Source organism: Piliocolobus tephrosceles, chromosome 10 (assembly GCF_002776525.5).
Source record: "Piliocolobus tephrosceles isolate RC106 chromosome 10, ASM277652v3, whole genome shotgun sequence".
NCBI lineage: Eukaryota > Metazoa > Chordata > Mammalia > Primates > Cercopithecidae > Piliocolobus > Piliocolobus tephrosceles.
The window spans coordinates 83,788,897-83,810,265 of NC_045443.1; the positions used below are offsets into that span (position 1 = coordinate 83,788,897).

The 21,369-nt window shown below is 36.4% G+C and overlaps 1 protein-coding gene across 2 annotated transcripts in view; it reads right to left on the reverse strand.

The window, feature by feature from the left end:
* The window catches only part of MGAT4C (MGAT4 family member C), an 836,191-nt gene that overhangs the window by 354,079 nt on the left and 460,743 nt on the right, over positions 1–21,369 (reverse strand). The window contains exon 3 of one of the 2 annotated variants that reach the window (XM_023204787.2): positions 8,961–9,023. The gene's annotated coding sequence lies outside the window, so the exon portion shown is untranslated. Of the gene's footprint in view, positions 1–8,960; positions 9,041–21,369 lie in introns of those variants that run through there. The other variant, XM_026454597.1, reaches the window with a different exon arrangement.

Sequence of the window (21,369 nt, forward strand, 5' to 3'; positions counted from 1 at the left end):
GTTACTTAAGTTGTAGATATATTCACAGGACCTTATTCATGAGTATCAGTAGTTTGTTCAGCAAAGAACCTTGATATTCTAGACCTTAACAATATTTGTATTTTGGGACAGTCAGATTTTCACATAATTTTTTCATGTATAAAATGGCCCATTGAACACCAATGTGCTTATTAGCGGTAAATTCCTATCCATGGATTTTAATTATTTACTCAAGTCTTAAACTCTCTCCTTTAAATGTGTATCATTTTTTTATCTTGTAAAACTGAACATTCCATCCAACAGCAACAGAATACACATTCTTCTCAAGCACACAAAGAACATTCCCCATGATAGATCAAATGCTAGGTCACAAAGAAAGGCTTAAAAAAATTAAGAAGATCGAAAATATTTCAAGTATCTATTCCAACCACAATAAAATGAAACTAGAAATCAATAACAGACAGAAAATGGTAAAAATCATATACATGGAAATTAAATAACACATTATTGAACAACCACTGGGTCAAATAAGAAATCAAAAAGGAAAAAAAAAATTCTGAGACAAATGTCAATGAAAATATAACATACCAAATCTTATGGGATGCAGTAAAGTGGTACTCAGGAGGAAGTTTTTAGTGATAAAGATCTACATTAAGAAAAAAGAAAGATCTCAAATAAACAGTCTAATATTACATGTCAAGAATCTTAAAAAAGACATACTAAGCCCAAATTTGGCAGAAGGAAAGAAATAATAAATATTAGGACATCATAAAAAATAAAATAGAAAAACAATAGAAAAAACTTGAAACTAAGAGTTATTAGTTTAGAAAGGTTGACAAAACTCACAAACCATTACCTTAACTAAGAAAAAAAGAGAGAAGACTCAAGTAAATAAAGTCAGAAATGAAAAATGAGGTATTATAACTGATGACAAATTTTTTAAATAATCATAAGGAACTATTATGAATATTTATGTGCCAATAAGTTGGACAACAAAGAATGGATGAATTCCTAGAAACCTACAACCTACCAAGATGGAATCAGAAAGAATGAGGAAACGCGAACAGATGGATAACAAATAAGGAGACTTAATCTTTAATTAAAAGTCTCCAAACAATAACAACAACAACAACAAAGGCCTGGGACTAGATGGCTTCACAAGTTAATTCTTCTAAAAATGTAAAGAAAAATTAATAACAATAATTCTTCATCTCTTTCAAGAAATAGAAAGAGGAAAGACTTCCTAAATGATTTTATGAAGCCAGCATCAGCCTGATACCAGGGCTATAAAAAGACTCTTAAAGAAAAATATAGGGCGGTATACCTGATTAAATGAATGCAAAAATTCAATTCAATATACAGATGAAACAGATGCAAAATTTCAATTCACATTTCTGATGAATTGGATGCCAAAATCCTAAGCAACATATTAGCAATCTGAATTTAAGAGCATATTAAAAGGATCACATCCCGAGCCTAAGGGGGCTTTATATCTGGGACACAAGGATGGTTCAACATAAGAAAATCAATTAACCGGCCGGGCGCGGTGGCTCAAGCCTGTAATCCCAGCACTTTGGGAGGCCGAAACGGGCGGATCACGAGGTCAGGAGATCAAGACCATCCTGGCTAACACGGTGAAACCCCGTCTCTACTAAAAACTACAAAAAACTAGCCGGGCGAGGTGGTGGGCGCCTGTAGTCCCAGCTACTCGGGAGGCTGAGGCAGGAGAATGGCGTAAACCCAGGAGGCGGAGCCTGCAGTGAGCTGAGATCCGGCCACTGCACTCCAGCCTGGACAGCAGAGCGAGACTGCCTCTCAAAAAAAAAAAAAAAAAAAAAAAAAAAAAAAAATCAATTAACTTTATCACACAAAGAAAAGGAAAGTTAAAATCAGATGATCACCTCAATAGCTAACAAGATAGCATCTGATAATATTCAACACCCTTTCATGCTAAAAACTCTCAACAAATTAGGCATAAAAGAACTTACCTCCGAAAGTAAAGGTCGTATGTGAAAAGGACACAATTACCTTTGTAATTTCTAATATTTGTAACTAGGTAAGGATGCTTAGTCTCATCACTTCTATTTATAGTAGTACTAGAAGTCCTACACAGAGCCAATTAGAAAAGATGAAGAAATAAGAAACAGCAAGATTGTAAGGAAATCATAAAATTTATTTTTGTAGATGACAATTATTTGCAGAAAACATCCAAACATGTTAAAATTAATAAATTCAGTAAAACGGAATTAATATTGCTTCATTATTAATAAACAAATTCAGTAAAGCTATTATTTGTCCATAGCCATGAAATTAAATTAAAACATTTTTAATGTTTTTAAACATTAAAAATTAATTTCATGGCTATAGACAAATATCAAACCACCCAAAAGTAAATCAAGAAAATAATCACATTTATTACAGCAACAAAAAGAGTAAAACACTTAGGAATACCTTTAACCATGGAGGTGAAAGACTTAACCATTGAAAACTGTCAAACATTGGTGAAGGAAGCAGCTGATTACACAAATAAATGGAATGGTATCTCATGTTCTTGGATGGAAATAATTAATAGTGTGAAAATGCCCGTAGTACTTAAAATCATCTGCAGAGCCAATGTAATCCCTACCAAGATTTCTGTGATAATTTTAATTGAAATATAAAAATAATTTTAAAATGTGTATGGAACCACAAATATACCAAATAGCCAAGGCCATTTGGAGCAAGAACAATGTTGGAAGCATCAAAATTTCTGATTTCAAAACATTACTAAACTAAATTATTTAAAACAACATAGCACTGGCATAAAAACAGACATACAGACAAACAGAATAAAATAGACAGCTTAAAAATAAACTCATGCGTGTATAGTCAATCATTTGGCAACAATGCCAAGAATACATAATGGGGAAAAAATAGTCTTTTCAATAAATAATTCTGGGAAAATTGAATATCCACATTAAAAGAAATAAAATAGACTGTCATTTTATAAAATCCATACAAGCCAACTCCAAATGAATTAAAGACTTAAATGTAAAAGCTAGAACTGTAAACCTCCTAAAAGAAAACATAGGGAAAAGCTTCTTGACATTAGGCCTGGCAGTGATTTCATGGATAAAACCTCCACAATCACAGGTAACACAAACAAAAATAGAAAAAATGAGATTACATCAAAATTTGTGAGATTCACATTATGAAGACTACAAATTGCCTCACCGAGAAATAATATAAGACAAATTAAAGAAGAGGCATATCATCTTCACAAATGAGAAGACTTGATGTTTCTTAACATCTTACTTATCTTTGATTTGTTAGCTTTAATGCAATTTTAATCAAAATGTTAGAAGAACTTAAAGAAAGTCATAAGCTAACTTTAAAATAAAATAGAAAGGGCCAGGCATAGTGGCTCACACCTGTAATCTCAGCAGTTTGGGAAGCCAAGGTGGGCATATCATGAGGTCAGAAGTTCAAGACCTAGCCTGGCCAATATGGTGAAACTCCATCTCTACTAAAAATATAAAAATTAGCTGAGGGTGGTTATGGGTGCCTGTAATCTCAGCTGCTTGAGAGGCTGAGGCAGGAGAATCACTTGAACCCAGGAGGCAGAGGTTGCAGTGAACTGAGATCATGCCATTGCACTCCAGCCTGGGCAACAGAGCAAGACTCCATCTCAATAAATAAATAAATAAATAAATAAATAAATAAATAAATAAATAAATAAAGTTAAATAAAATAGAACAAGATCTAGAATAGTAAAAATAATTTTGAAAATGAACACAATTGTTAGAGTTACATAACCTCATTCCAACACTTGCTCTAATGCAACAAAAATAATGGAAAAATTTGGCTGGGCTTGGTGGCTCATGCTTGTAATCCCAGCACTTTAGGATTTACTTTCTATGCTTCTAAGATGAGAAATGGTTCAGCGGACATAGTTACACTCCAGCGGAATCCAAACGCCTTAAGCTAGTAATAATCTTCCACAATCTTGTCCTAATCTACTTTAATATGTAACTTTTATCCATAGCAGCTCTCAAACATAATATTTTCTATCCTTCTACATTTAGTTGACATGGCTGTCAAAATAAGCAACTAATTCTTACTAAACACCTTCTTCATACCTTTCCTGATTGCATTTCCTATGCCAAGAATCCCTCAGTTTTCTTCAAAACTTAGGTTCAAATCAACATCAGCAGTGTACTTTTGCTGCTTCCCTCAGCTGAAAATGAAGTCTCATTCTTTTTATTACTATAAACGTTATAATATACTCTCATGTTAAGTAATGCTTAATACCTCTTAATGAATATTGACATTTTAAACTTTCACTTTATAGTTAAAGCTCTACTGCATTTTTAAGTGTATATTAAATTTCCCTACTATGTATCATTTCAATGGTGTTAGAGTTAAAAATTTACAATGGTAAATCCCCTGCAGATCTCTGCACAGTTTCATACATACTTAACCCTCAACAAATACTTGTAAAATAAATGAATGGATGCTTTTAATAATAATAAGTGTTTGTGTGTTTCTTTAAACTATTTCAAAAGATATCCACAGAAATTTTCATAATTTATCCTAGATAATACTAGTTATGTATTCCCTGTGATAGGACACAGGAAATGTTACCTCCAAATATAGAATTATTGTAGACTGAGTATTTTAAGCTGAAGGAAATTAAGAAAACCATAGAACCTGAAAGATCTCTCTGACCTTCTCCTGTCCCCTCTTTTGAGGACCCTAATGTGATATGTACTTACTCATATCTATAGGGTAGGAATGTTACACAGAGAGGCCAAAAAGAATCTGAACAAACAGGCCTTGCCAAGTTACTCCCCACTTTATTGCCACTAGTACATACCATTTTTATCAAATTATTCTTTTATATAACTGCCCATTCTTCATTCCAACCCATGGATAAAAATACATTTTTCACCATTTCTCTGGGTCTTTATTGCTGACGCCTCCTATATCATGTAAAACTCTGGATAAATAAATTTGTTATACTTTTCTCTTGTTAATCTGTCAAGCAGTGCCAGCCAGAAATCTTGAGACCAATGAGAAAAATATATTGACATATATATGGAATTTAATATCTAACAAGTTTTTAGTAGCTTTTGTTGTCTACTGAGGTATGATGCTTACTAAATTCTCTATTTACAAAGTCTATCTGTAAATATTTTGTTAAATAAACTTGTGATTATATAACTTTTGGATCTGTGTGATAGTCTTATTTATAGAATTATCTGGTTTTCATTATCTGATTTCATTCAGTCAACAAAATGTTTTGATTACTTATTATATTCCAGGCACTATGCTAGGCACTGTATACAGCATTTAAGTATTATGGGAGAGATATACAAATAAACAACAAACACTTATATATTTTTAAATACTTAATAATTATGGCAAGTATCATGAAGTGGAAGAATTCTATGAGAGATAATGGCTAGATTGAAATGTTAGAAAAGGCCTTTCCAAAGAGATCTTCAAATTACTTCAGCAGAGTCTGAGAAACAGGGAGCTATCATATAGCAATTAATATCCCTATATATGTATATATGTTAGCAGTGGTGAATCCATGTGGGTCTGGGGCAACCTCAACTCTGGTCTTCTTAGAAGAAAGAATTCGACCTAGGGGCAAAAGGCAGAGTGAGAGGCCAAGGCAAGTTTTAGAGCGGGGGTGAAAGTTCATTAAAAGTTATAGAGAAGGAAGGTAAGCAATGAAAGGAAGTAAAGTACACTTGGAAGAGGACCAAGAAGGCAACTTGAGAGATTCAAGTGTGTCGTTTGAGCTTTGACTTGGCGTTTTGTACACTGGCATGCGTCCAAGCGGTTGCATCCCTTCTCCCTTGATTCTTCCCTTGGGGTGGGTTGTCTGCGTGCACAGTGGCTTGCCAGCACTTGGGAGGGGTTGCATGAGCAGTGTATTTACTGAAGTTATATGCATGTACAATTGTGGCATTTTTCCCTTACAAGTTGAATGTTTAAACTCCACCATTTTGCTCCTTAATGACTTGAGGCATTTTTTCCTTCCCAGTTGAGTATTCCTAGAGGAAGGTCATATACCTGTTAAACTATACCATTCTGCCTCGTAGTGTGCATGCTTGAGCACATTTACTCAACTTCTGAGATCTTATTGTGAAGCTGCTGATCATCAGTTTCTGGTGTTTCTATCTATTGGGAGACTGCTTTTCCCTGGCATGGGCTGCGACCAATAATTCTTTTAGAGAGGCAGTTTAACAACTGCCTGATCATAACCTGATCATCGTCTGGCATTCCTGGTGGTTGGTGGGGAGGGGCCTCTCTTGCCTTGCTCATGTCTGCCTGACTACCTAATGTAACATGTAGAGCAGAGGAAAATTTACGAAAGATAGAGAGAACTATTTAAAAGTACCACTACAATCTGAGCAGCAAAATGTTTGTGAAATCTTTTAAATGTCTCTAGCGAATATAACCTAATGGGTTGTATATTTATAATGGTATTTATAAAGACATAAAAAATTAAAGTGTATGGATTTTTTATGCTGTATAGAAAACAAAATTTTAGGATGGAAAGAGCAGGGCAGAAATATGCCTAAGTATATGTAACTTGCAGATGGTATAATAGTATTTTTTTCATATTTTATGAACTAGTTTTTTTTCTTTGCCTTTTTTTCCTTCAGAGAGATGTTTATCAGAAGATTTTGAAGTTCTAAAATAATTTTATTAAAAATATTGATTTCACCCTCCTGTTTATTAGAAAGCCTTACAAGATTTTAAGGTCACAGTCTTAATTTAAGGGTTGGGAGATGTGAAGAATATCTCATTTAATTATGGTGAATTATGCATGAAAGTTCTAATAGGTTCCCTACAGTAATGCCCTAATTATGCTTTAATTCATCAATAAGAAAATTCTTGTTTATGTTGAATGTTCCACATTTAAACAACTGGGAAAAAAATAAAAGATTATACCATGTAAATGCAGCACAAAGTCATCATTTGTATCCACTTGAAAGAGTCTTCTTTGCTACTTCATGAAATGATCGCATTTGTTTTGGATTGCAATACAGAATATAATGAACAATTTTAAATTAAAAAAATAGGAAAAAAATCAGTTTATGTTACTCATTTACCCACAGTAAAGACTTTTGTCATGGCATGCTAAAAATACTTTAGAAAGATTTTACTGATTGCTTTAATTTAACTGCCACTTTGCCATTTATTGGCTTAATTTTGCACAGAATGAAGCACACTTAAAACTCAAGGAAAGATATTAGGTTTTAGTTTTACACAATCCATCATGAAAATAATAAAATGAAGAAATGACTTTTTTGTTCTTTTTTTAGTATTTGCCAAGTATTTCTCAAAAAAAAAAAAAAAAGTCCCAAACCTCTCAAGTCACTCAAGACAATCTAAACACAAAAAAACAAACATATTTTCCTTTTATATTCCTCTCAAATTCAAACCAATATCTATCTCATTTTACAAGGCATGCCATTGTCTTTCAAAATATATGAAGTAATCAAGTAAAATTTCCACAGTAAAAAGCCATATCGCAATTGGGAAAAATCTTTATTTTTTAAAGGTTTTTGTTTGTTTGTTGGTTTGGTGAGACTTGCTTCAAAGCAGCTCTGCATTTTTTCAGTATAAATTAATGAGCTTAAGTGAATATCCTTTTGTTTAATTAAATAAAGGAGCCATGAAAGTGCATTCATCAAGATCTAGGTCATTAAATTGAAACATATCTATAACTACTTAATTATCAGAATAAATGACTGTGCTAAAAGAGGACAGGTTGATTAACATTTTTTTGTTACAAACACTTGCATATTAAGTGATAGTCAAGTTTTTGTGAATCCTTTTGCTATTCAAATGTTTCAAGGGATCATCTAACATATGTTCAAGTTATCAGCAGAAAAAGGCTATATGAATCAAGCATACATCATCCAATAGCATGAGTCTTACGACCCCTGAATGTGACCTGCTCCCAGAGGAAACCAATTTAATGCTCTATCGCACACAGAGTAGTATGTATGAATCACAAAGCCTCCTGATAAATTAATGACAGGTACACCTGAACAGGATTCCTTCTAAGTCACTTATCTGCAGCCAGGCAAGCTTGTTTCACCCTCACTTTCAAAGATAAAGCCACATGGCATGTTTCCTTGGCAGATTCTCACAAAGCGAACAGCCCCCATTGTCATTATTGGGGAAAAACATCCCCCTTATTATTTCAGGTACTGTGACAGCAAATGGTATAAAGTGAAAACTATCTTCCAGTTGAAAATTCATCATTTACCCATCTCTCTAAATTATCAGGCCTTATGTCTTCTCTAACTTTCACAGGCTCTGTGCCTCTTGCTCTTTTACTTTTATTTTTGACAGTTCTGCTATCCCAGAGTCGTAGCCATGGCAGGGTTCAAGAACAAAACATCAGGCTATCAAAGACAATTTATCAGAGGCCAAACAGTGAGAAGAGATGGCCACCATTAGCAAGTAGCCAAAAGATAGATCAGTGACAGAGCAAAGAAAAGTGCACTAAGCTTCATCATTAACTGATAGCTTATTCCATTTGGAAAATCCAAGAGAAAACCTGAGATAATAAATATATGTCCTAAGTATTTAGGCATATTAGTCACAGAGATTTTAAAATTACGTTAAAAAAAAAGGCATGGAAAATGTTTATTTGTGAGGGATCTTATTTACACACTTTATCAACCATAAATACATTGGAATATCAAAACCTTAGAAAACCATATGCCTTAAACTGAATATCAGCTAGCAGCACAAATACATTATCTTCTTCAGAGTTAAGTATCTATTATTCTTTTAAACTAAACAATAAAACAAACATATCAATTCTCACTTTCCATATTCCTTATAAAAATGCAGAAATTGCACTTAATCAAGACTATCTCATTATATATCTTAAAAATGCCATATCATATCACCATGGTAGTTATATAGCATAGTAAAATTCAGTAACACAAATCAACAGGACTCACGTTTTAGTTTCTGTAGAGATAGCCTTTCTCACGCAGAATCAAGGCTGTGCTTCCAGGGTGAGTCTGTGTTAAATTAAAATGACAAAAATCTTAGTTTCTCATTCCAGTGTCACTTAGAATGCATGCAAATAAACTCCCAGTTAGTCAAGGGGAAAAAAATTGCATTAAAGAGTACTGATTTGTAAATTCGGTCTTTTCAAATGTAGATGATGTTTACCCCTCTCTCTCCCCCAATATCTTTGCAAAATTTCAGCCCAATGAACTCATTACTGTAAAAACTTAACTAAGGCTATGGTCAGTTAATGAAATTCAAGTGTGAGATTAAGCTCCATAAACATGCAAAATGGCTGGGCATCTGGAATTGGGAGAGACATGGACCATGCTGGAAAGAAAAAGAAATAAGCCATATAATTTAGAGAATGTACAATATGATCAATTTAGCTAAATTATCTGTTGTCCTATACATGAGGTGGTTCACAGTACCCTAAATGTGTAAGAAATAAAAGCAAAATGCTTTGAAAATATTACCAATACCATATCCATGACACTTTGTGGGATGTAAATATAGCTACTAAATTTACCTTCTTTGAAATTACACAGGTTTAATTAGATTGGATTTTTTTCTTTATAGCCACAATAATTTAAACAACATTAAACACCATTCAAAATATGAAAGAATTTCAGTTAGTAGGCAATAAAAATTATTATTTCTGGTCTACCTAGCTACTATGTTATAGTGTTACTTGATTTGAGGTGTACTTCAAAGTCATCAGTAATTTCTTAGAAGTTTTAGCAAATGCAGAACTAAGATGTTCAATTAAAACATTAAACTCTACCTGTGAACCTCCATATTATAATAATGTTATTTTATTTTTTATGAGTTAGAAAAATGTAAAAATGTATTCAGAAAAATTCATTTGAATATTTAAAATTTTAAATCCTATGCATTATTCCCCAGTTTATTTAAATTATATAAATGCATAGTCACAATAGTTTTTCCATTATTACACGTCAAGAGTTTTATACTGTATTATGGAATGTTTTTGAATTTTCTGGTTAACTATCCATTAACTCAACAAATATAGATCTAGACCAGGAGGCCCTTAACATTCCCTCTGCTTGACTGAATTATAGGTAGGTTTCTTTCTGACTCTAGGCCCCAACCTCTTTTTTCTTAGAGCATTTATTTTGCAACACTTGTTATTGTATTATTTTTCTACCCCTTTGAGATGTAAATCTTGTCTCTGCACCTTGCTAGTCTTACAACCCAGTAAAGTCTTTCTCTAGGATCTGGGAATACATCCCTTTGAAATGTAAACATGAAGAAAAATAATGATCTGATCCCCCAGTCTCTATGGGAGAATATAAGCCTAACTTAGATGAGCAATACTAGCAAACACAGATGGCCTAATAACATTGGCAAATCTCCTCACTAATATCCTCTGGTAGAGTGGTTTCTTGGGGTTTGTTCCAGGAACCTCACAGATACCAAAATTTGTAGATGTTCAAGTCCCTTAAAAATCATATCTAGATTGAGGAGAGTCAAAATTACCTGGTGACCATCCAAAGGCAAAACTCTTTATCTGAAGAATTCAGAAGTAATTATACTATTATTTAAAGGCCACATCTAGGTTTCTTTGCAAAAAACATATAGTAATTAGATTTTCTATACATCTCTGGATTACATGCCTATCAAAACTCATTGTGCAGCCCTTGCTGACATTAAGGCACCAAAATGTCTACAAATGCAATCATTTATCATGACCTACCTGGCTAACATGGTCCAAAATACCCTTAACCTCCCACTTTAAGATCCATAAATACCCCTACAGAAAAATCTGCTGTGGCGTGCTCACTCCTCTCTTGCTGAAGCTTCCCACTGCACTCTTCTGCAGTGTTGTTTCTTCCTAATAAAACCTTCCTTTTGTAAACCTATACTGATGTTGATAAATTCTTACCAACCCTTGAGTCAACCACTTTCCAATGCCTGGACTTTACCACCTCCCTGGCATAGGTTGCTTAATACAATGTAAGTGTTATGTAAATAGTTGCTATCCTGTATTGTCTTTTTTTAAATTTGTATTATTTTTATTGTTGTATTGTTACTTTTTTTGTTTTCCAAGTATTTTTGATTCACAGTTGGTTGAATCCCATGGATGAGGAACCTGCAGATACAGAGAGACAATTATACTTTCCACTAGTTCATCTAAGCTCTGAACAATTCTACCACCTTGTGTTTCAGTAGAGTTCAGTTCAATATTTCTCCTTCTTTGTAATAAATCTTGAATACGCTACGAATCTTATAAATCTTCCTTACCTGTTTAACTCTAAGTGCAATTTTTCTTTCACATTCTCAGGTGTCTATTATGTGCCAGCAGGCACTCTGGTAATTCACTGCTTACAAGTTAGACACTGTATGCCTTGATAATACCTACAATCCAGTGGAAGACTGAGACAAATAATTTGATATTTAAAGGAGAGTGTCTGGGAAAACAGAAGGGGGGTGCCTGATAAAAGAGGAACAGATAATAAAAACCATAATAGAAGAAATATCATCAAAGCTAGTCACTTCATGGTATTATCCAGGCAATTTGCAGTAGGGAAAACACCTCAAGAGGACATCCAGCACATATGAAAACCTAGAAAGAAGACGAACATTGCAGTACGAAGACAAGAAAAATCAGAATGACTACAGTGTATTCAGTGAAATGGGAGGGGTGTCAGGAAATGAGGCTAAAACAAAATAAGAGAAAGATAAGGAAGGCACTTATTTTTTTAATATTTGTATACGAGTTCAGTTTTATTTTAATCAATAGATTAATGAGCAAGACAATATAACTTAATATTCACTGTCAAGGGCTTTGGTGTCAGACTAACAGGTTTTGAAATTTGACTCTCTCTCTCGTAAGTTGTGTAGCATTAGGCAAGTTGTCTAACCTCTCTAAACTTCAGCTTTTTCATTTCATATGTAAGTATAATACTTGAAGTTTTATGTGGATTAAAGGGAATTGCACCTAAAATATTAATGTAAGTCTTGGTACACAGAAAATGATCGATGATGATGATGATGTGGTGATGATAATAGAAACCAATCAGTGATACTGATAATGAAGTACATATACTATATACCATGTCCTGGGAGTTATGAAGTGTCTGAAGAAAACAGAAATTGCTGGAGTGTTTTTAAAATGGAAATGTACTATCTAATTTACATTTTTGAAATAAAATTCTGATGTTTTTGAAGTTGGGAAGTGGCTGGGCATGGTGGCTCATGTCTGTAATCCTAGCACTTTGAGAGTCCGAGGAAGGTGGATTGCTTGAGCCTAGGAGTTCAAGACCATCCTGGGTAATATGGTGAAACCCTGCCTCCACAAAAATGTAAAAATTAGCCAGTTGTGGTAGTCCCAGCTACTTGAGAGGCTAAGGCAGGAGAATCATTTGAGTCTAGGAGACAGTGGAGATTGCAGTGAGCTGAGATAGTGCAATTGTGCTCCAGTCTGGACAACAGGAATGAAATCCTGCCTAAAAAAAAAAAAAAAACCTTGGGAAGTGAATGCTGTAATTCAGACAAGATACAATCGTGGTGCGAGAACAGGTAATAGAAGCTAAAACTTTGAGTAAATATTTGCAGATACATTAACTAAAAGTCGATACGTACTGAAATGATGGGTTTATAATAGAATGGCCTAATAATAGGATCAATGTACTTCTGCTTTTTAACTGTTGTCTCAATGTAATTATTAATAGCAGAGCCTTCTACTTATAAAAGTATCTTTGTTTGGATGATGAACTATATTGTAGAAGTCTTTGTAGGAATCAGTTCATATGTTTTATAAGAGAGTTGTTTAATCGAGCCAATCAATCGAGTGGATGACATCTTCAAAATATAATACAGCAACAATCATAAGAGAAAGAGCTTTCAGGACCATGTTATAACTGCCCAATGGATTCACCTTGCCTGCAGCCTAGACAGAGCTGATTTACCAAGACAGGGCGACTGCAATAAAGAAAGAGTAATTCATGCAGAGCCCACTGTGAGGGATACTAGAGTTTTATTATTATTCAAATCAGTCCTTCAAACATTCAGGGAGCTGAGTTTTTAAGGACAACTTAGTCGGTGGGGGTAAGCCAGCAAACTGGGAGTGCTGATTGGTTAGAGATGAAATCACAGGGAGTCAAAGCTATCTCTTCATGCTGAGTCAGTTACTGGGTAGGGGCTACAAGATCACATGGGCCAGTTTATCAATCTGGGTGGTCCCAGCTGATCCATTAAGTGCAAGGTCTGCCAAATATCTCAAGCACTGATCTTGGGAACAGTTTAGGGAGGGTCAGAATCTTATAGATGCGTGACTCCTAAACCATAATTTCTAATCTTCTGGCTAATTTCTTTTTCTTTTTTTTTTTGAGACGGAGTCTCGCTCTGTCGCCCAGGCTGGAGTGCAGTGGCTGGATCTCAGCTCACTGCAAGCTCTGCCTCCCGGGTTTACGCCATTCTCCTGCCTCAGCCTCCCGAGTAGCTGGGACTACAGGCGCCCGCCACCTCGCCCGGCTAGCTTTTTGTGTTTTTTAGTAGAGACGGGGTTTCACCGTGTTAGCCAGGATGCTCTCGAACTCCTGACCTCGTGATCCGCCCGTCACGGCCTCCCAAAGTGCTGGGATTACAGGCTTGAGCCACCGCGCCCGGCCAAAGCCGAGTTTTAAAAATGTTTAGCTTGAAAGCCTGTATTCGACAAAAAGAATGATTTAAAATAACCAAAACAGCCACATTAAGAAACTAACAAAGAAAGGCTGATCTAATTTCCAAGCAAGAAAATACAAGGAAACCGTAGAAATTCTATAGAAAAATAATACAATAGAAACAGAAAAATAAAAATGTAGCAAAATCAATTAAAGCAAAAATTGACTTGCTTCTCAGATAAAAACTTTGATAAATTTTGGTTAAACTGGCAAACAGAGAAGACAGAAGACACAAATTTTAAGAATCCAAAATGAAAGGATATCATTATTGATGACTCTTTGGAAATAATACAGGTTATAAAGACACTGTGGCTTGGAATTAGAAGATCTACACAGTGGAATAACCAAATAGAAAAATCCTGGGTTCCTCATACAGTGAACATGACAGTGTGTATATACTGGAGAGACATAAAGGAATTCAGAAGAAGGCTTCACAAGAAAACTTTGAGGTTAATCTCCCACCTTACGGCCCAAGTTTAACCTGGTTGATTTTAAGCTCTTTAACAAGAAGTTTCCAAAATATTTAAAAGGACTTATAAAAGTAAATATTGGGGAATGGCCAAGATCGCTGACCATAAGCAGCTAGTGCTTGTGGCTCTCACGGAGAGGAGCAAAAGGGACAAGTAAATGCAATACTTTCAACTGAAACACCCATGTACTTACATTGACATTAATCATAGAAACAACTTGATGCACAGAGAATGAAGCAGAGCAAGATAAGACAATGGCCCACGTGGCAGCAACATGGAATCAGAGGATCCGCCCTAGCCCAGAGAAGCCATGAGTGAATGAACAACCCCAGGAAACTACACTTCTCCCACAGATATGTGCTACCCTAGGGTCAAAAGATCTCCTTGTGAACCCACTCCACCAGGGCCTTCAATCTTCAGTCTGTCAGACAAAGCTACATGGAGTCTCAGCAAAGCAGCTGCTTAGGTGTGCATGAAGACCCTGGAGCCTTAGATACTTTGACTTTCTGGCAAAAGTAGCTGCTGCTCTAGCAGTGTGGGAGGTTAAACTCCTGTACATACCCCCAGGCAAGAGGCTGAATCCAGGGGGCTGAGCAGCAACAGCCCATAGATTGCATTTCCAGAGCACCTCACAAGATTAGACCCACTCGCTTACAATTACAGTCAGCTACCAGTAGCAGCATTGCACTCGCCTAAGAAAGAGCTCCCAGAAGGAGGGTCAGGCTCCCATCTTTGCTGTTCCGGCGCCTTTGCCATTCCAGCCTTCAGGCTTTGGAGAGTCTGAGCTGACCCAGGGCAGATGGGATTCCCACAGACAGCACAGCTGCTCTACCAAAATGTGGCCAGAAAGCTGCTTCAAGCAGGCACCCAATCCTGGGCAGGACCTCCCAGTCGAGGCCTTCACACCCACCTGAGCTCTCTACATCAGAGATCTGAATTCCCCTAGGACGGCACTCCTAGAGGAGAAGGTAGGTCGCCGTCTTTGCTGTCTGGGGGACAACCATTCGAGCTTTTGAGCATTGGAGTGTCTGAGGTGACAAAGGACTGAAGTGGACCCCCAGTGCAGCAGAGGCGATCTACCAAAATATGGCCAGACTGCTTTTTTTAAGTGGGTCCCTATCTCGTTCCTTCTCTCTGGGTGGGACCTCTCAACTGGGGTCTCCAACCATTTCTTACAGGTGCCTACAGGCTGGCAACAGGTCCGTACCTCCCTGGGTCAAAGCTCCCAGAGGGAAGGACAGGCTGCCATTTTTGCTGTTTTGTAACCTTCACTGGTGATGCCTCCAGGTTCTGGAAAATCTGAGATGACTAGGAATTGGAGCAAGCCCCAAGCATACCATAGCAGTCCTATGGAAAAGTAGACAGAGTGTAATGTGGGTGCCTGTTTCCATGTCTCCTCACCAGGCAGGTCCTCCAGGTCTGGGACTCCAGCCACCCCTGACGGAGCTATCCAGACAGTACCAGCCCAGCAACTCCCTGGAAAGAGCCTCTAGGGGCCATTCAAAGCCTCTCTGCCACTGCCTATGCAATGGAAGTGCCCTTGCTACTTTTTGGCTAACCAGGGAGCAAAGACCCTAACTAAGTGCCTCATCCACACCTCCATCTAGCTGCAGCCAATCTGAGGAGAGGAGTCAGTCTCTCTCCCACAAGTCCCACATACCCTCCATGGCTCATCACCAGACAGAAAACCCATAGATTGGGCCCACAGCAAAAACCTTTACTCTTGGACTGACTGTACTGAGTAATTGCTGCATCTCTCTAGGTACAGCCCCCAGGAACCAAGCAAACAACCCTTGGCAACAACCACCACAAAGATCTCTTCTTCTGTTGCCTCTAAGCTGGGGAAGGGACACACACAGTGAGATCACCCCAGAGTTGCAGTGGGCAGCTCAGGAGTGCCAATTTGTGAACTACAGTCAGCACTCAAGGGAGAGAGGAATCCACACCTTCAAAGCACTGAGAGGAAACATAGCTGCAACTGTGAGGAAACATAAGGGAGCCTCACAACTGAGCAAGAATCTACCGACTGATCAATAAACCCATGTGTCACCTACTGGATCACACCCCAAAGAGTCAACATCAAAAATGCCTCACTAACATATCCGCCTCTGAAACGAGAGACAAGAAATCAGCTTCAAATAAAGACCCTACACAAAGCCTCAGCCTGTTTAAAACAACAGGAAGTTTCATGACTACTCAATATACACTACAGTTAAAGAAACACCTACACGCAGAGATGGGAAAGAGAAAATGCAAGACTTCCGGTAGTTCAAATGGCCAGAGTGAAATATGTCCTCTAAACAACCATACCAGTTCTCCAACAAGAGTTCTTAGACAGGCTGAACTGGATGGAATGACAGAAATAGAATTTAGAATATGGATAGAACCAAAGATCATTGAGATTCAGGATAATGGCAAACCCAATCCAAGAAAGTAAGAATCACAATAAAGTGGTATAGGAGCTGAGGGATGAAACAACCAGTATAAAGAAAAAAAAAAAAACTCTAACTGGTATGACAGAGTCAAAAAACACAATACAAGAATTTCACTATGCAATCACAAATATCAACAGCAGAATAAATCAAACTGAGGAAAGAATCTCAGAACTCGAAGAATGGTTCTCTGAAATAAGACAGTCAAACAAACAAACAAACAAACAAACAAAAAAACAAACTAACAAAACAGAAGAAGAATAAAAATAAATGAACTAATCCTCCAAAAAGTATGGGATTATGTAAAGAAACCAAATCTATGAATCACTGGCATCCCTGAAAGGCTGGGGGAGAAAGCAGAGGAAACAAGTTGGAAAATATATTTTAGGATATATTTTAGCATATTTCAAGAACTAGAGTCCAAAGAGCCATATCTCTCATATTGATTGGTACTAAAGTGATACATTGTTCATTAACCTCCTATTAAACAAAATGATTGTTTTGGTTGTTTTTGCTCTTATTCTTCAAGCAAAATGCTTACTAGTTTATTTGCTCAACATTGCTTTTGATTTCAACTTCATTTTTTCTGGGTTCATTCTCTTTCCAACTGAAGTACAAATTTATCTTCAAGTGAGAGTCAGGACATATTTTTTTAGTACTCTTTTTGAAAATGTATTAATGTTCAAAATAAATTTATTTATTAAATTCGTTGAATATATTTGAAAATATATTTGTTTTCCAAAAACTATATATTTGCTCTCTCTTCTCTTCTTCACTTCTCTCATTCCTTCTTCTCTTCAATACTTATTTCCAAGAAGCTACTATGTAGAAGGCATATTGTAGTTCCAGGGGAAGCAGAGGATACAATGGTACACAAACTAAATATCCACATAATTTCTTCAAATAGCTTACAGTATGGGTCTCTGCCCCTTGCAAAGAGCTTTTCTGGTACTTAATAAATCCAACTCTGCCTTACTCACTCTCAGGTGTCCATGTGTCTTATTCTTTTTGATCATGGGATAAGAACCCAGGGCTTGCCAATAGTGGAGTCAAAGAGCTGTAACATTCCCTCCCGCTTACCGAACAATAGGAGTTGTTGTAATACTTGCTTCTTATCTACAGAGGCATTTAGAAGGTCCTGTCTGTCACAATTCCATTTCCCCATTCCCTATGTAAACTTAAAACAAAAACAAACAAACAAAAAACTACACTATTGGGGTATGACTGACATTCAAGAAGGTGTACATATTTAATTTCTTCTCTTCCATGTTTATTTCCAAGAAACTACTATGTATAAGGCACATTCTAGTTCCACGGGAAGCAGATGATACAATGGTACACAAAATAAAAAAAAAAAAAAAATATATATATATATATATATATACACACACACACACACACACATATCTATATATAGAGATATCTATCTATCTATCTATCTATCTATCTATCTATCTATCTATCTATCTATCCCTGTCATCCAGCTTTGAGTTTAGCTGGGAACAGTTTTATATGCTTTTACTCAATTACCTCCCACTAGGTAGTAAACTGCTATTGGAAAGGAAATTATCTCCTCTCCCTGCTCTCCTGAATACAGAATTCCAGGTTTATGGCCATTTCACTTCAGATATTTGAAGACATTCTATTTATTATCATTATTATTATTATTATTATTATTATTATTATTATTGAGTCACTGCTCTGTTGGCCAGGCTGGAGTACAATGGCATGATCTCAGCTAACTGCAACCTCTGCCTCCATGGTTCAAGTGATTCTCCTGCCTCAGCATCCCGAGTTGCTGGGATTACAGGTATGTGCCACCACACATGGCTAATTTTTTAATTTTTTATTTTTTTATTTTTTTTATTTTTGAGATGGAGTCTTGCTCTGTCACCTAGGCTGGAGTGCAGTGGCCGGATCTCGGCTCACTGCAAGCTCCGCCTCCCGGGTTTACGCCATTCTCCTGCCTCAGCCTCCCGAGTAGCTGGGACTACAGGCGCCCGCCACCTCGCCCGGCTAGTTTTTTGTATTTTTTTAGTAGAGACGGGGTTTCACCGTGTTCGCCAGGATGGTCTCCATCTCCTGACCTCATGATCTGCCCGTCACGGCCTCCCAAAGTGCTGGGATTACAGGCTTGAGCCACCGCGCCCGGCCTTAATTTTTTAATTTTTAATAGACATGGGGTTTCACCATGTTGGCCAGGCTGATCTCGAACTCCTGACCTAAGGTGGAGGCCCGCCTTGGCCTCCCAAAGTGCTAGGATTACAGGCATGAGCCACCATACCTGCCTAAGACACTCAGTGTTAAGGACTTTGTTTCATGTGAGAAGTCCGTTCTTGTTAAAATTCTAATATCATTGTAAAATAAATATCATTATGTCCAGTTTTTATGTTTTGTGTGTTTTTTAGTTTTACTATAAGATGTTTAAATGTGGCTTTACTATGTTTCTTTTCCAGCGAATGCAGTATCTGATTCTTCAACCTGAGAATTTATGGCTCACACGTATTCTGGGAAACTGCCATTATAACTTTAAATATTGCATCTCACATAGTCTGTTTTTAGAAATTCTCTTAGTCATATGTTGGCATTTATAAGCCAATTTTCCATATTTTCTAAACTTTCTTTCATAAATTTCATGTTTAAATTTCTCTATGCTGAATCTTTTGAATTTTCTAAAATTTTTATTATACTTAATTTTTTTCTATTTAAATATGGCTAATCTGCTTAAATAGTAGTTAATTGATAAGTTAAATATTTATCAATTAACATTTTATTTTATTGACAGTATATGGCATTGCTAAAAGTTCTATTTGGTTGTTTTTCAAATGTGCTCTCCCTCTCTTCCAACAAAAATGCTCTGTCTTTTCATGTGGTCTCTAGTTCTTCCTTTATTTCTTTACACATTTCATTCATTCTTATTTTATAGTCTCTTTCAGACCACTCTGAGATTTTAGACAGCAGAAACTTTATCTATGTTTTTATCTTCTAATTCTCTACTTTGATTTAAAATCTTTTGTTATAAATGTGTATTTCATTGGGTTGTGGGAGCTGCATGTACCTTCATGTACCGTATAAGTGGCTCTTCAGATTCATTTTGTATTTGCTTCTTTCCTAGATTCCAAGGGTTTTATTAAATGAGGACCAGTTTGTTGTTGTTATTGCTGTCACTGACGTTATTGTTTGTGATTGTTGTTGTTGACTCCTTGACTTCAAATTCCACATCATACGTGTAATGTAAACTTGAATTATGTACCCTAATATGCTATGAACTCATGTTTTCAGAACACTTGTTTTTCCAATAAAGATCACAGAAAACGGTTCAACTTTCTTGTGAGAGAGGAGAAAGGAAGAAACCAGTCAGGCAGGCAGTTAGGGTAGGTCCTCAGCAAAACTCCTTCAAACCAAGAACAACATGAAAATCAAGCTGCCGGTGCCAGATAAGAAAGAACTTGCATCCTTGAATGAAAATCCTATTCTGTAAACCCAGATGAATGAATTCCACTCCTTATTTGGACGCATTTCTCTCTCCATGGCATGACTTTGTCTCGTTTCATGTGATTCCTCCTGACAGGTCCTTACCTTTCACCTATTTTACATATACCTATCTTTCTGTTATTGGCTGTAGGCCAAATCTTTGTTTGCATAAAGTGTAACATCACTCCAGCCCATGATTGGTTGAAAGTCAAGCCTTCCTCTCTGCCTCCAATTGGTTCTATTCACTATCATGTCTCTTTCTGAGTGGTGCTTTCTGCAAGATGGACTGCAGAACAGGTAGTGTACTCCGCCACCTTTGTCTATAAAAACCTTGAAGTTAGGCCCACAGCTGGCAACCCTCTTTTGGGTCCTCACTCCTTTCTGAGAGCTTTTCTCTCACTTAATAAATCCAGCTCTGCCTTACTCACTCTCTGCTGTCTGTGTGCCTTAATCTTTTTGGTTGTGAGACAAGAACCCAGAGCTCTCTGACAGTGGGAGTAAAAGAGCTGTAACATTCCTTCTTGCTCACTGAATAACAGGGGTGAAAACGCTGCAACACTTGCTTCTTACCTGCAGAGGCACTTGAAGGTCCTGTCTATCACAATTCCATTTCTCTATTTCCTATGTGGACTTTAAATAAACTACTTTATTGTGGTATGATTGACATACGAGAAGGTGTACATATTTAATGTATAAACTTGATGAATTTGGAGATAGCTATATACCAGTGAAACTATCCCCAAAGTCTATACTGTAAACATATCCATCACCTTCAAAATTTCCTCCAGATCTCTTTATTATTATTATTGAAAAAAATATTTAATGTAAGATATACCCTTTTAGCAAATTTTTAAATATACAGTACAGTGTTGTTAACTAAAGGCATTAGGCTATACAGTAGATCTCTAGGACTTACTCATCTTGAATAACTGAAATGTTGTACTCTTCGAAAAATACCTCCCCACTTCCTCCTCCTCACTCCAGTCCTGGGCAACCACCATTCCCCTTTCTGCTTCTATGAGCCTGACTCTTTTATGTTAGTCATGTAAGTAGTATCATGTAGTATTTGCCCTTCTTTGTCGGACTTATTGTACTTAATATCTTCCACATTCATCCATGTCAAAAATGGCAAGATTTCCTTTATTTTAAGGTTGAAAAAAATATATATATATATATATTTGTTGTTGTTCAAAATTGCTTTGACTATTTGGAGCCATAGTTCCATACACATTTAATTTTCTTTCTATTTTAGTTAAAAGTGCCATGAGGATGGAATCTATAGATTGCTTTGGGTCA